Source organism: Mesoplodon bidens (assembly GCF_964165515.1).
Source record: "Mesoplodon bidens genome assembly, chromosome: 3".
Taxonomy (NCBI): Eukaryota; Metazoa; Chordata; class Mammalia; order Artiodactyla; family Ziphiidae; genus Mesoplodon; species Mesoplodon bidens.
Genome location: NC_138178.1, coordinates 88,936,931 through 88,950,833, shown reverse-complemented (window position 1 = coordinate 88,950,833; position 13,903 = coordinate 88,936,931). Strand labels below are relative to the sequence as shown.

The following is a 13,903-nucleotide window of genomic DNA, read 5'->3' as shown; positions in this document are numbered from 1 at the left end:
GATCCCGTTTACAAGACAAACTAGGAAAGACAAAACTATCAAGACCACAACTCAGATGAGTTCTTTCCTTGGAGGCAAGAGTTGAGGAGAGAAGACTGACTGAAAACTGGCAGGAAGGAACAATCTGAGTAAAGGATATATTCTATGCTTTGATTTTGGTGGTGGTTATATACATATAAACATTTGTCGAAAGTCATCAAGCAATACACTTAAAAAGGGCAAATTTTATTATGTACAATTTTTACCTTAATAAAAAATTTTAAAATGCGTTTCTTAAAAAAGTGACTGAAGTGACAACAGAGAGACACAAAGAATTTTTGTGAAAGGGAAGACACACCACATTCCATTGGGAGACAACATTTCATTCCCCTTTAGTTCTTTAGGTTGGCAATTCTTGCCTGTAGGAAGGGATTACTACATGCTCTCTGATATACCGTAATTAGACTAAATGCTTTGAATCTCACCTGAAATTCCTGAATCCATTGTAACACTGTTAAAAATAATACTGGGTAACATTTATTTCATGATTTATATGTGGCAGGTCCTGTTTAAAGTCTTTATAGGGCTGACTTTCCAAGATGGCAGAGGAGCAGGATGATGTAGAGTTAATCTCTCCCCACAAACACATCAAGAATACATCTACAAATGGAACAGTTCTCACAGAGTACCTGCTGAACACTATCAGAGGACCTGTGACACCAAAAAGGACAAGAAAGATCCCCATGTAACCAGGTGGGATGAAAGAAAGAAGGGAAAAGGAAGAGGAGAGGAAGCAGGATGGGACCTGTGAACCTGGCAGGGAGCTAAGGTGAGAAAAAATTCCCACACCTGGGGAAGCCCCCTCACTGGTGGGGAGATCAGCTGGGACAGAAGGGGAGCTTTGGGGGCTTGGAGGAGAGCCCAGCAACTGGTCTGTGAAAAGCAGGACAGAGTGAGACCTACACAGATGGTCTGTGCCACAGCACTGCATGCCCCAGACTGAGACAGTTGTCTATCAGTGTGCACAGGGACCGGGAGCTGGAATGTGGGGTTTGGAGAGCAGACCTGGGGAGGGACTGCTGTTGGATGTGAGGAGATGGCCCGAGGGGATGGGAGTGAGGGGTTCCGCAACCAGGACTTCTTGTGGAGGAAGCCTGGACTGCTACAGAAGCAAAGCTCCACTACTGAGTGACACGCAAAGAGTGGCTGCCCACTGCAGCCTCTCTCCTCACACATCGGCCCCTGCCTCCACAGGCACTAAGAAGGGCTCCTGCCAGAGTTGGCTCACACACCCCTGCTGTCTCCTCCTCCATCACCGCCCCCGCCATGCCTGGGTGACCCACTTACCCTGATCACTGCCTGATGGGCTTGCGTTTTCCAATCGCTACCCTAGCACCCTCCTGCCTGGGTGGCCCGCTCACCCCCAATCACCACCTTGGCTTCGTCTTGCCTGATGGGCTTGTGTTCTCCAGCAACCTCTGGATCCAACTCTGGTGGGAGCAACACAGGCAGAGGTAAGGGTGAAACCACAGCTGAGCCCCAATGGCCATGTGACTAAGGAAGGAGAGGTGAAATCTCTCCTCACAGCTGCACGGACCACAGAGTTATACCATCCTTGATGGCTTCCTAAATTCAGTGCCTGCGAAAAATCTGAAAGGACAACAAGTGCTCCTGCAGCTGTGATGGGTCTGGCTTTAGCAGCTGTAGGCATTGTGGGCAGGTACACATGGGGGTTGGGCCAGGCAAGAGTCTAAGCTGCCTCCTTAGCTCCCACAGTGGTTCCAGGTGCATGATTACTGCAGTCCTGGGACATGACCTCAGCGGATCTGTGCTGGTGGCCCAGTGAAAACAATGCCTGGGAGTCACCAGGGCCAATTGCTGGCATATCCACAATTAAGGTGGGACTGAGAGCAGTGCCAACACCAGTGTATTTTGTAAGCCTACACAATGGGCAAAAGGGGACATAACAGAGCACATTCACAGGTGAACAGATCCAGAGGAGTAATACTCAGTGGCTTCTCTCCCGGTGGAAGTGCTCCAGTCCTGCCTACCTCACACCATAGATAAGAAACACTGCTAAGAAACAGATCAGAGGACCTCTACTCAAACAACTAGTGGGCAGACCCTGTCCCTGACAGGGCAGTGACAGCCACAGAGCAAAGGGGCAGCCCCACTCAATATCCAGGGCATGCTCTGGTTGCCACACCACCAGTCAAACCCCCTATCAAGAGGATAGTGGCACAAGCCTCTGGACCGACCTCACACACCAGGGGGCACAAGCCAGAAGCAAGAGGAACTACAGTCCTGTAGCCTGTGGAAAGGAAACCACAAACACAGTAAGTTAGACAAAATGAGGTGACATAGAAATACGTTGCAGGTAAAGAAGCAAGATAAAAACCTACAGTAACAACTAAATGAAGAGGAGATATGCAATCTACTGGAAAAAAAATTCAAGGCAATGATAGTAAAGATGATCCAAGATCTCGGAAAGAGAAAGGAGGCATGGATCGAGAAGACACAAGAAATGTTTAACAAAGGCCTAGAAAAACTGAAGAACAAACAAACAGAGATGAACAATAACTGAAATGAAAAATACACTAGAAGGAATCAATAGCAGAATAACTGAAACAGAAGAATGAATAAGTGAGCTGGAAGACAGAATGGTGGAAATAACGGCCATGGAACAGAATAAAGAAAAAAGAATGAAAAGAAATGAGGAGGGTCTCAGAGACCTCAGGGACAACATTAAACACACCAACATTCAAATTATAGGGGTCCCAGAAGAAGAAGAAGAAGAGAAGGGCCTGAGAAAATATTTGAAGAGATTATAATTGAAAACTTCCCTAACATGGGAAAAGAAATAGTCACCAAAGTCCAGGAAGCACAGAGAGTCCCAGACAGGATAACTCCAAGAAGGAACACACCAAGATACATATTAATCAAACTAACAAAAAATAAATAGAAAGAAAAAATATTAAAAGCAACAAATAACATACAAGGGTATCCCCATAAGGTTATCAGCTGATTTTTCAGCAGAAACTCTGCAGGACTGAAGGGAGTGGCATGATACATTTAAAGTGATGAAAAGTAAAAATCTACAACCAAGAATACTCTACCCGTCAAAGCTCTCATTCAGATTCGACAGAAAAACCCAAAGCTTTACAGAAAAGCAAAAGCTAAGAGAATTCAGCACCACCAGACAAGCTTACAGCAAAAGTAAAGGAACTTCTCTATGTGGGAAAGAGACCAGCAACTTAAAACAGCCTTATAAATATATAGACTACTATATCATCACCTCATGGGAAATGCAAACTGAAAAACTATAACAGGTACACACACAAAAAAGAAAAAGTAACACAAACACATTAAAGAGGGTCATCAAACCACAAGAGAAGAGAACAAAAGAGGAAGGGAAGAAAAAGACCTACAAAAACAAACCCAAAACAATTTAAAAAATGGCAATAGGAACACAAATATTGATAATTACCTTAAATGTAAATGTAGTAAATGCTCCAACCAAAATATAGAGACTGGCTGAAAGTATACAAAAACAAGACTCATACATATGCTGTCTACAAGAGACCCACTTCAGACCTAGGGAAACATACAGACTGAAAGTGCAGGTATGGAAAAAGATATTCCATGCAAATGGAAATCAAAAGAAAGCAGGACTAGCAATACTCATATTAGACAAAATAGACTTTAAACTAAAGACTGTTACAAGAGACAAGGAAGGACACTACATAATGATCAAACCAAGAGGAAGATATAACAATTGTAAACATATGCACCCAACATAGGAGCAACTCAATATATAAGGCAAATGCTAACAGCCTTAAAAGGGGAAATCGACAGTAACACAATAATAGTGGGGGACTTTAACACCCCACTTTCATCAATGGAGAGACCATCCAGACAGAAAATCAGTAAGGAAACACAGGCCTTACATGACACATTAGAGCAGATGGACTTAACTGATATTTATAGAACGTTTGACAAAAGCAGCAGAATACACATTCTTCTTATATGCACATGGAATATTGTCCAGAATTGATCACATGATGGGCCACAAAGCAAGCCTCTGTAAATCTCAGAAACTTGAAGCCATATCAAGCATCTTTTCCAACCACAACACTATGAGATTAGAAATCAATTACAAGAAAAAAAAACCATAAACAATACAAACACATGGAGGCTAACCATATGTTACTAAATAACCAATGAATCACTGAAGAAATCAAAGAGGAAATAAAAAAAATACCTAGAGACAAATGACAACAAAACCACGATGATCCAAAACCAATGGGATGCAGCAGAAGCAGTTTTAAGAGGGTAGTTTATAGCAGTACAATTTTACCTCAAGAAACAAGAAAAATCTCAAATAAACAACCTAACCTTACACCTAAAGCAACTAGAGAAAGAAGAACAAACAAAACCCAAAGTTAGTAGAAGGAAAGAAATCATAAAGCTCAGAGCAGGAATAAATGAAATAGAGACAAAGAAAACAATAGCATAAATCAATGACCCTAAAAGCTGGTTCTTTGAGAAGTTAAACAAAATTGATAAACCTTTAGCCAGACTTATCAAGAAAAAAAGGGAGAGGACTCAAATCAATAAAATTAGAAATGAAAAAGAAGTTACAGTGGACACCACAGAAATACAAAGGATCATAAAAGACTACAACCAGCAACTGTACACCAATAAAATGGACAAACTAGAAGAAATGGACAAATTCCTAGAAAGATACAACCTTCCAAGACGGAACCAGGGAGAAATAGAAAATATGAACAGACAAATCACAAGTACTAAAATTGAAATTGTGATTAAAAAACTCCCAACGAACAAAAGTCCAGGACCAGATGGCTTCAAAGGCGAATTCTATCAAAGACTTAGAGGAGACTTAACACCCATCCTTCTGAAACTGTTCCAAAAAATTGCAGAGGAAGGAAAACTCACAAACTCATTGTGTGAGGCCACTATCACCTTAATACCGAAACCAGACAAAGGTACCACAAAAAAAGAAAATTATAGGCCAATATCACTGATGAACATAGACACAAAAATCCTCAACAAAATACTAGCAATCAGAATCCAACAATACATTAAAAGGATCATACACCATGATCAAGTGGTATTTATCCCAGGAATGCAAGGATTTTTCAATATCTGCAAATCAATTAGTGTGATACACCACATTAACAAATTAGAAGAATAAAAACCATATGGTCATCTCAATAGATGCAGAGAAAGCTTTTGACATAATTCAACACTGATTTATGAAAAAAACTCTCCAGAAAGTGGGCATAGAGAAAATATACCTCAACATATAAAGGCTATATATGACAAACCTACAGCTAACATCATACTGAACAGTGAAAAGCTGAAAGCATTTCCTCTAAGATCAGGAGCAAGGAGAAAGAGAAGAATATCCACTCTAACCACTTCTATTCAACATCGTTTTGGAAGTCCTAGCTACAACAATCAGAGAAGAAAGAGGAATAAAAGGAATCCAGATTGGAAAAGAAGAAGTAAAACTGTCACTGTTGGCAGTCAACATGATACTATATGTAGAAAATCCTAAAGATGCTACCAGAAAACTACTACAGCTCATCAATGAATTAGGTAAAGTTGCAGGTTACAATATTAATACACATAAATCTCTTGCATTTCTATACACTAACAACAAAAGATTAGAAAGAGAAATTAAAGAAACCATCCCATTTACTATCATGTAAAAAAGAATAAAATACCTAGGAATAAACCTACCTAAGGAGACAAAAGACCTGTATTCTGAAAAGTATAAAATGTTGAAGAAAGAAATTGAAGATGACACAAAAGATCAAAAGATATACCATGCTCTTGGATTGAAAGAATCAATATTGCCAAAATGACTACACTACCCAAAGCAGTCTACAGATTCAGTACAATCCCTATCAAATTACCAATGGCATTTTTCACAGAACTAGAACAAAAAAATCTTAAAATTTGTATGGAGACACAAAAGACCACGAATAGCCAAAGCAATATTGAGAAATAAAAATGGACCTGGGAGAATCAGGCTCCCTGACTTCAAACTATACTACAAAGCTATAGTCATCAAAACAGTTTGGTACTGGCACAAAAGTAGAAATATAGGTGTTTGGAACAGGATAGAAAGCCCAGAAATTAACCCACACATCTATGGTCAATTAATCTACGAAAAAGGAGGCAAGACTATATAATGGAGGAAAGACAGTCTCTTCAATAAATGGTGCTGGGAAAACTGGACAGCTACATGTAAAAAAATGAAATTAGAACACTGTTTGACACCATACACAAAAATAAACTCAAAATGGATGAAAGACCTAAATGTAAGACCAGACACGATAAAACTCTTAGAGGAAAACATAGGCAGACATTCTCTGACATAAATTACAGCAATATCGTTTTTAATCCATCTCCCAGAATAATGGAAATAAAAACAAAAATAAACAAATTGGAACTAATTAAACTCAAAACCTGTTGCACAGCAAACTAAACCATAAACAAAATGAACAAACCCAGAGAATGGGAGAAAATATCTGCAAACGATGCAACCTAAAAGGGATTAGTCTCCAAAATTTACAAATAGTTCATGCAGCTTAATATCCAAAAAAATCCACCCAATCAAAAAATGGGCAGAAAACCTCAATAAACATTTCTCCAAAGAAGACATACACATGGCCAAGAGGCATGTGAAAAGATGTTCAACATCATTAATTATTAGAGAAATGCAAATCAAAACTACAATGAGATATCACCAGACACCAGTCAGAATGGCTAACATCAAATAGCCCACAAAGAGTAAATGCTGGTGAGGGTATGGAGAGAAGGGAACCTTCCTACACTGTTGGTGGGAATGTAAATTGGTACAGCCACTATGGAGAATAGTATGGAGGTTCCGCGAAAAACTAAAAAAATAGAGCTACCACATGATCCTGCAATCCCACTCCTGGGCATATATTTGGAGAAAAACATGGTCTGAAATAATACATGCCCCCCAATGTTCACTGCAGCACTGTTTAGAATAGCCAAGACATGGAAGCAACCTAAATATCCATCGACAGATGAATGGATAAAGAAGATGTGGCACATATATACAATGGAATATTACTCAGCCATTAGAAAGAATGAAATAATGCCATTTGCAGTAACATGGATGGACTTAGAGATTGTCATACTGAGTGAAATAAGTCACACGAAGACAAATGTCGTATGATATCACTTATGATGCATGCGGAATCTAAAGAAAGGTTACAAATGAGCTTATCTACAAAACAGAAATAGAGTTACAGATATAGAAAACAAACTTATGGTTACCGGGGGTAAGAGGGGAAGGGATAAATTGGGAGATTGGTATTGACATATACACATTACTATATATAAAATAGATAACTAAGAAGGACCTACTGTGTAGCACAGGGAACTCTACTCAATACTCTGTAATGGCCTATATGGGAAAAGAATCTAAAAAAGAGTGCATATATGTATATGTATCACTGATTCACTTTGCTGTACATCTGAAACTAACAAAACACTGTAAATCAACTATACTCCAATAAAAATTTAAGTAAATAAATAAAGTCCTTATAGGTATTATTTAATTTAATTGTAAAAATAACTCTATGAGGCAGATGCTATTATTCCTTCATGTAGATGAGATGAGCAAGGCCCTAAGATGTTAAGAAAGACAGTGGAGAACAGGGAAGCCCAGGCACTCTGACTCTTTATCTTGTCCCAGTGCCCTTTGTCTCCCTCACCACAGATCCACTTCCTAGTCTTCCCCACCCTTCTGAGACCCTGGAAAGCTGACTTGGAGTATGGACTCCAGTGAAGATTTCTCTTTCTCTTCAGCTTTTGGTTAAGTTCAGCAAATAAAAGAAGGCGGAAGAGGGATATCTGCATATTTATTACTCTGGTTTCCTCCTTGTAAGGTGGCTGCTGGCACCAGGCCTTCCTCTATCAAAGGTTACAACTTCTGTTAGGTGCCATATCCTCTCTGAGTTCTGGTAAGTATTCCCCTGACGTCATTACTCTGGAAATCCTAGGTATTACACTAGTCCTTTAAAGGACGAATGCACCTAGGGTGCTTCCACAAACTTCAGAGTGAGTGCCTTCTTAAAGTTTATGCCCTCAGTCCCTTGCCACATCCCTGGTACCCAACTATCTAGTGTACCATCTGTTTTCTGCTGGGACACTGACCAGTACATGTTCTAATTATGATCTACTGCTCTACATTGCCTCCTCAAATGCCCAGAAATAGTAAATGAAATGGTCCTGCAAGATGATGACCACAGGGTCAAGGCTAAGGGTCTCAGTCTAGAAGCAACACATTTTTTAAATAAAATAAATGGGAAAAAAATAAGTATATGAAAAGTTGATTTTCATGACAAAATTACTGGTCTATTCTTGAATGGTTTGAAAATTGTTTCTATAGTGTGCCCTGATGTATTTTTTGAACAAAGGTTACCATTGGATTCAAAGCAACATAGGAGTTATCACTGACAAATATTTATACCACTAAAATAAGCTTCCATGTCCATTGAAATCATCTTGGAGTTTGTAACATGCTAATCATCAAGCAAACTGCATACAAATTCTACCTCAGTAGCTCTGAGGTAGGATCCTGAAATCAACATTTTAATAGGCATTCCAGATGATTCCAATGCACATGATCCATGGATTACACCTAGAGAGGGAACTAGGCTGTTACTCTATTGAAGCTTCATAGAATTGGCATATTTTTTGCTGATTCCATGATATTTTTTATACTTTCTCAATTATCCATACCATCGTCAGGCGCAACTAGGTTCACTTGATAGAGGCCATGGAAATGGCAACTGTGGTGGCCAGAAGATACGAATATTCTGAAGTGTAGTGGAAGATCTCACCAACCCACACATCCAATGGAGAATAAAACAAAACAGAACAACAAAAAACAATACACTACTACAATATGAGTGAATAAGAAAGACTCATGGGTAAAGATTCATAATAAAGATAAAGATTCATAATAAAGATTCTTTGTTAAGTGGTAGAATTTAGGGTGCCATGACAGCTCAGTGGATGAAGCTATTTTTAGGTAGGCTGCCTTTATACTGTCACACAAATCATATTTCAAATTTGTCAAGTTCACTCTGAGTATAGCATCTTACTAGCACTAAAGTTAGACAAATCTTTAAAAGCACCTAATTTCTATCCTCAAGCTACAGTAATTTAAGATGATAGAGATGAAAATAAACGTTATGAAACATATGACACAAATTACTATTCTTCCTTTATATACTCTTTTCCAATCACATTAATTACAATGACATTTATCATCTACTTAATTTAAAATATTTCCTATACTTCAATGAAATAATTAAAAATAAATAATAAATAAAATATTTCTTATCTTTGCAACTACATACTTTTTATAAATAATACACGAGAGAACTCTGAGTATAAATTCCTTTGTTTTGAATGATGGTTTGCATCTTTTGGTAACATATGCTTAAATAATACAGCTTTATCTGTCCTAGGAGAATCTTTCTTGTAGTTGTTTTCTATTTTGTGTGAGGAAATTTGCAAGCTGAATGCTACATTAACATACATTTAATGTGGCCATGAGATGACATGTAAAGCACTGACTGCCCCTTCCCTTCCAAATATTTAAATAGAAAAATCTATTCAAATTACAACTTGCAGGTTTTCTGGCAAATGACATCATGCAGCAATTTAAGGGTAGACTTGGTGAAGCAACAATACAGCTTTGTCATCTCACTTTTCTCTCAGTATAAGCAAACCAGTTTCTGCAGCTGAAAGTTTCAAGTGATTCTGAGTCCAATTTTTTTTTCAGTAAAGAAAATAACAGTGGAATTATGATTTGAAGCTACAAAGCAAATAATGTCAATCTTGTAGAGCCCTGTTCTGTACCACCCGACTTTCAGAAACAACCATTTCATAAAAGCTCCATCTACTTTTGTTTTAATTTACAATTATTGACATTTTAATAAGGATTTTGCAGCAATATCAGGCATCACATGATGCCAGGGAGGAATTATAACTTTATTGCAGCCCACACTGACAGCCAACTCATAAAAATGAATGACATTTTATATCATAACATCTCATAGGCCATTCAGAATGTTAATTGCTTACTTCATCTTTCTTTAGCATAATGAGGCAGACAGTATAACAATATTCAACATGAAAATGAAGATTAAGAAAATTTGAATTGAGGCAGGAAAGCAACATTTAACAGGATTCAGACAACATTCAGATTAAAAGTTTCAATTAAAACACTGTTAGCAAGATTTTTATCACAAAAGCAAAGCTTTGCCACCAAGACCAATCACTATTTTGAAGAATATTTATCTGTAGACACACTTAGTTCTTCAACCTCTATTTCTAAAATGTTCCAAAGTTTCTTACCCAGTTCAGCAATGCAAGATTCATTGGCTCAGATAGAGCTATAAAAGGTCATTAAATTAAAATACTTGCAAAAGACACCTTATAGACACATAACCAAAATAATATTTATCTTTGTGAAAACCATTCTTCAATCAAATAGCCTTAAACTTCTACACATTTTAAAATTCTGTAGTTTACCTTTGGATTGAGATTAATCAAAAGACAGTTGAGGGTATGTGAATTTTAAAAAAATGTATATATGATTTATAAATATAAATTTATATAAATACAAAATATATTACATAATAATGCATTATAATATTATATATATATTATGTATTTCCTACTTCCATATATATGGAATTAAAAAAACAAAAACCATGAAGAATGAATGAAACAAAGTGAGATACTCACAGTAACATATAAAACTTGAGAGCTTCCCTGGTGGCACAGTGGTTGAGAGTCTGCCTGCCAATACAGGGGACATGGGTTCGTGCCCTGGTCCGGGAGGATCCCACGTGCCACGGAGCAGCTGGGCCTGTGAGCCATGGCCGCTGAGCCTGCGCGTCCAGAGCGTGTAAAAAAAAAAAGAAAAAAAAAAACTTGAAACTGGTTACCCACCTTTGTAAAACTGTATAGCAATACCAAAATAGGGTATTTTTGTTGTCTGTATCTTTGTACAGAATTGAGAAATTCATTTTTATCATCTTTCTATGAATTTGAAGTATCAATACAGAACATTTTTACTTAGTTGGGGTGCCCAAACTGCCAGAATGAAGCAGACAGAGAAAGCAGTCAAGGCTAGCCTCAGATGGGGATAAATGGGTTTTGCATTCTGAAGCTGAATACAAATTGAGGAAGGTAAAAGTGTTAGGGACAAATTAGCTGTGTCTAATAGACTTCTAATACCAATAATATAATAAGTAAATAGAATGATAATGTGTCATTTTTGAGTGTTGTCATATTTCTTGTGTGGCTTATTTATGATGTCAGAAGAAACCAAGATACTAGAAAATACAATAATGTTATTTCACATTTTAAAACTAAGATTTATTATCATCTAATTAAATGTTCCTCATTTTTCAAGGTGTTAGAATAGTATCAATTTCCTTTAATGAGTGCTATGTCATCATTCGTCATTTGAGATTTTCCAGAAACTTGTCTATTTAGTAACATTACTTGAATTTTTTTTCATTCTTCTTATTTGGATGGATTTTTTCTTTCCTGTTCAGATGACTGCAGGGTTTCTTGACCAATTTTTTTAAATTTTCTGACTTATGCTAACTGCACATTTGTTTTCATGTATGACCTAACTGTAAGAAATCTTCAGAAAACAGTTTGCATTTTCATTCAGTGATTCAATTACCATGAACTCTTAGGGGTAATTAAAATTTTTACGATGGTACTATGACATAGCTACTTTTAAATAGATTTAACACTTTGTTGAATTCTTCGAATTTAACACATTATGTTAATTTTTTCTTGGAAAATCTCCCTATACCCATCCATTGTATATAATATTTATTCCATTAATGCATTATAAAGTCTTTTATGTGTAACTTCTGACCACGAATAAAAGGAATAATTGCTTCCATTTTCTTTCCTTTTCATTATTGCCCTAGCTTCACATACTATGATACACATTGTATTTTGGATCCTAATCTTAGGAAATCAAAGTCCATCCTTCCTTTTTAGAGATGGTGACCTCTAAACTTTATCTTTTTATACAGTACTTTTGTTTTTTGTTTGTTTTTTTATGTTCTAAATGTGATGGGTTTATTTTACTCTGATGCAAAACCAAAGATTCCACTACCACACAGAGGCCAATATATTACAAGGTCATGAAAAAGTGGTGTGGGACATGCAGGACGTGGTGGACAACTGGAGGGTTGGGTCACCTCCTTTGTTACATGACACTGCACCATCTCTGAGGAAAACATTTAAAACAACACTGCAGAACTGAACTGAAACGTGGCACAAACATGACAACTTCTGGGCATGCCTTGAAGCACCTCCCTTAGGAAGGGCTAAATATCTAGCCCTCAGTGTGGGGAGGATTACATTTCTTTGGAAGAATAAAAGTTCACACTTTTGAAATTTCAAAGAATTTTAAGCCAAAACATAGTGGGTTCATTTCTCTTCACCTCCAGGGACAAAGCTGATGCTTTACTCAAAACCACATTAAGCTTCTAGCTCAAATCCCAGCCCGACCTTGTGCCCTCCTGCATTAAAGTTCTTTCCATTGATTACTGCTGACAGAGTCGGTTTCACTCCTGGTCAGAAAGGGTCTGAGTATAACCCAGTCCAATCAGACTGGCATTATTTACTTTAGCAGACAGAGAAGTTCTACAACCCAGCTTGTACTTAGCAGCAATGCCAAAATGGCTGTTGATACTGCTGGCCATCCACACGAGGTTTATTGATGTTTTAATCTTCTCATTCACTTTCTGGTAGTTTGACCCTCCAAATTCAGTGCCATCGTTCACATGAGTGTGCAGCTGGAAGTCTGCAGCCTTGTAACCCAGGGCTAAATTATTCTGAGACAGTTTGGATTTGGCTGTGTCAAAATTCATCTGATGGCCAGAAAGCCAACCTTCAAAGGCCAACACAGCCCAGCCATAGATGGTTGGTTCAGAAAAATCTAAATCAAAGTTACTGCCAAGACTGAAACAATCCCATTTATAGGAGGCCTTCAATTTCCCACTCTTCTTTCCTGTGTTCAGTATAAATATGGTATCAAAAGAGTCAGTTTCAACCCTTCAGCCAACTTACTCTCCAAAGAGATTTCTGTCCCAAGAGTACTGTCTTTGGGTGAAGGTCAGTCCATAGTTACAGATCTTGTATTTGGTCTCTAGGTTGCTTGATCCTTTCCCTGTATCAGTGTAAGCATGACCAGATGTAGAAAATTCCACTCCACTACATGACTTGGTTCTCAGATATATTTTGACCATGCCAAACCCATACTCTTTGTTGAAGACGTCCTTGGCAGCCTTTCCTAGGTCACAGTAAGTCAGTGTGTTATACATATCTCTGACCGGAGGTCCTGTCCACTCTGTCAGAAGGGCCTGTCCACTCCCTATACAGTAAGTTTTAAATGATATCTACTGTTGTTAAAGAATATATCTTTGAAATCAATGCAATTTACTGTTCACTCTCACAAGGACAATGACAACATATATTTTCCAAAGTTTTAAAATGAGAGACATCAACCTCCTTTGTCAGCCCTAGCTGTCCTTGTTGATACCTGAATAAGTAACTTAATATTTTTGAACATTAACTTGTCTCAGACATAAAATGGGTATATCCTTTTTGTTTTACTTTGGTAAATAAGTAGGCTAGATTGACCTATTTTCTCCTCTTTTCTTTCTTGTCAAATTGGAGCAGTTTTAAAAATTGCTAAATTTCAAAAGAGTAAAATAACTTTCAGGAATGCTGTGGATCAAATCAAGGAGGGAAGATGCAAAGAAGGGGCAGTGCAACCATTTAAGTAAAACAGTCAGAAATAATGAGT

At 37.7% G+C, this 13,903-nt stretch overlaps 1 pseudogene across 1 annotated transcript; it reads right to left on the bottom strand.

Moving 5' to 3' along the window:
- Window positions 1–12,528: 12,528 nt before the first annotated feature.
- On the bottom strand, window positions 12,529–13,418 carry LOC308614240 (non-selective voltage-gated ion channel VDAC3-like; annotated as a pseudogene). Its single transcript has one exon. The product of its transcript is annotated as a non-selective voltage-gated ion channel VDAC3-like (transcript).
- Between the last annotated feature and the right edge of the window lie 485 nt (window positions 13,419–13,903).